Source organism: Diospyros lotus, chromosome 7, assembly GCF_014633365.1.
Source record: "Diospyros lotus cultivar Yz01 chromosome 7, ASM1463336v1, whole genome shotgun sequence".
NCBI lineage: Eukaryota > Viridiplantae > Streptophyta > Magnoliopsida > Ericales > Ebenaceae > Diospyros > Diospyros lotus.
The window spans coordinates 7,985,500-7,989,014 of NC_068344.1; positions in this window are offsets into that span (position 1 = coordinate 7,985,500).

The following is a 3,515-nucleotide window of genomic DNA, read 5'->3' on the forward strand; positions in this document are numbered from 1 at the left end:
CTTTTATAAGTTTAAATAAAATATTTTGGCCCAAATCTAATTTAAGCCCAAACATAATATTTAATATTTGGTCCAAATCTAATTTGGTTCAAATATAATATTTAATATTTAATATTTGGCCCAAATCTAATTTAGTCCAAATATAATATTTATTTTAATATCTGGCCCAAATCCAATTTAGTCCAAATATTAACTTAAGCCCAAATATATTTTATTTCCTATTTGCCACTCCAACAAATAGAAAATTATTAAATTAGAAACTCCTTCCTAATTTAATCAATTGCCATTTTAGGAAACTCTTTCCATTATGATGACTCCTCGTCATATCGACGTCATTACGTCTATTTGTTCTTTTTCCGTGAGAACCTATGACGGCAAAACTTCTTGCCGAAGTGTCCCACTTAACCATACATCCACTCTCCTGGTTTAAGCCAGGGACCGTGCCTATTGCGTATGACTCATTAATATAAAGGTATGTATGATGTAAGATAAATGTATTTATGGTATGATTTTGTGGTATTCGTGGTATAATATAAGAGCATTTGTAGTATAACATAGGAGTATTTGTGTTATGACATAGGCATATTCATGGTATAACATAAAGATACTCGTGATATAGCACTGGAGTGTTTGAGGTATAATGTGAATCACATTAGTGTATTAATAGTATAACTTAGGTGTATCTGTTATATAATATAACATAGTGTTCTCCACGGTATAATATAATGATATCCTTAATATAACTTAGTGGCATTTACTATATAAGGTAGGAATATCCATAATATAACATAGGGATATTTGTAGTATAACATAAGGGTATTTTTATTATAACATAGAGTCTTTGTGTTATAATGTAGGGTATTCATGATATAACATAGCAGTATTTGTGGTGTAACAAAAGGACATCCTTAGTATAACTATTGTTGCCAACCTACAATAATTTCATTTATTTGTCTTGGGAACAACCAAAAGTAGAGTCCAGGCAAGAAGGTGAAGGTCAGATACCATCGGAAGAGATGGGTAACAGGGGGCTAGACCCGTTAGCCGAGGGAGTTAAGGGGTAGAAGCATCATGGGAGCTATAAGCCTTGCAAGACAGAAGAAAGTCAGGGGACATTTGGCGATCATCCCCACGTGGGCTCTCCGATGCCTAAGTCAGATACTGATATCTCGAAATGATGTGAAGATAAATGCAAATGTATGTAGATGTATGTATGTACGATGTGTCCAATATGAGTCTCTGGGAGAGTAGGCTTCCAATGAGGGTGGAAGGCATGGAGGTATCTTTAGGGTGAAAACGCCCCAATGAGTATCTTCTGGGTGGGTCTAAAGAGCCTTTAGAGCCATCAAGTGAATTTGGCCTGGAAGACTTTAAGCGAGCCCTAGGCCTTCACATGCTGAGGCTTGATCGGATATGTGTGCGGATGCCTGGGAGGGCCGTCCATAGATACTTGTTAATAGAAGCCTCATGGCATGGTGCAGTGTGCAACATGAGGTTGTGTATGGGTGACAAAGGCTGCGTGGGCACACTAGGGCACGTCAAAGACACGACACGGGGCACACATGGCGTGTATGGGTGCAATTGGTGCGAGGATAGGCACGACTAGGGTTACGCATGGGGGCTCACTACAAGAAAATTAGTGTTTAGCGATGGAATTTAGTGACGGAACTATTCCGTCGCTAATTAGCGACGAAAATATTTTAGCAACGGACAACTCGTCACTAAATTTAGAGATGGAATCGGTGATGGAAATGTCGTCGCTAAAAAATAAAAGAAATGAAATAAAAAAATTCAAATTTAACGACAGTGCAAAATCCGTAGTTAAAAAATAAAAGAAATTAAATAAAAAAAATCAAATTTAGCGACGGGGCCAAACCCGTTGCTAAAAAATAAAATAAATAAAATAAAAAAATATCAAATTTAGCGATGGAGCCAAACCCGTTGCTAAAAAATAAAATAAATTAAATAAAAAATTCAAATTTAGCGACGGGTGTGGCCTGTCACTAAAAAATAAATAAATAAAAAATTTCAAATTTAGCAAACATAAGATAAATAATTCAAATTTAATGACAGGAACAACCTCGTCGCTAAAAAATATAAAGAAAATTAAAATTTAACGACTGGGTTAACCCCATTGCTAAAAAATAAAAAAAGTTAAAAATTTAATTAAAAACTTTACATTTGAACATAACATAATTTTTCAATGCTAATATAATAATTAATAAAGTTTTATTTGAATTAATAAAAAAATAAAATTAAAATTAATATTCATCTCCCTTTACTAACTTTAATATTAAAATTAATATCATTAAATAAGTTTGAGAAATTTTGGTGTATAAATATAATTCTAAAATATATGGAAGAGAATACTATAAATATATTTTATATACATCAATAAACAAGAAGACTTCTAGATTGATAGCTCGCGCGTGAAACTTGGTCATGAGAGGTTGGGGGTTTGAATCCAGTAGAGAGTCTAAGATACTAGCGGGGAGTAATATTCCAGCGCTACCACGTGGTGAGCAAATCTGCTAAGAAAGAACAAAAAAAAAAAAATTAATTAAAAAATAGCAACGAGAATGCATCCATCACAAAAAAAGAAAAAAATATAAATTTAAAATACAAAACTTTAGCGACGGGAACGCATCTGTGGCAAAACTTTGGCAGTTCGATTCCAAGGTGTAACACTTTTAATTATTGCTAGGATTAATATCTCAGCGCTACCACGCGACGTACTCATGATGGGAGGGTAGGAGTTGGCGCGCGTTAAATTTTGGGGCATGTACTGAATTTAGTGACGGAATTCGTCGCTAAGAAAATAAAAAAATTAAAAACTTTAGCAATGGAATAAATATGTTGCAAGAAAAAAGGAAAAATAAAATAAAAAACTTGTAATTTCAAAACATAATTTTTACACTTTAAAAAATGTGTGAAAATTTGGAAAAAATTTATAAAATGTGAAATTCAAACTTTAATTTCACATTTTAGTAATTAAATTTATATTGTTGAAGCAATTTTTTTAAATATACATATTTAATTGTGATAACTGATATATTACGTTATTTTGATTACATCTATTTACTTGTATTTATCTTCTTCTTTTTTTACACATTAAAGTAAAGTGGTTAAATTAAAATAAAAATACATATATAAAAATAAATTTAACTTAAGAATATAAATAAATAAGTGTAATTAAAAAACAAAAAAATTAAAATGACTGTACAAAAAAATGTAATAGTACATTAAAAAAAATCTAAATGTGTCCTATTTGCACATATATTTTTTAAAGATATTGATCTTCATTATTAAGTAATATGTTATCCTTTAGAGAATACCCATCTTTTTAAATGAATAATATGCAAATAAAATAAAAATAATATCCACGATAGTTAGATGATACATTTCACTTGTTTTAAATTTCATCATTAACTATATGATGACATGTTATATAATTCAGGAATTTAGTAATGTTGCTGAAATTAACCTTCAACAAAATATTAATAAAAATTTAATGT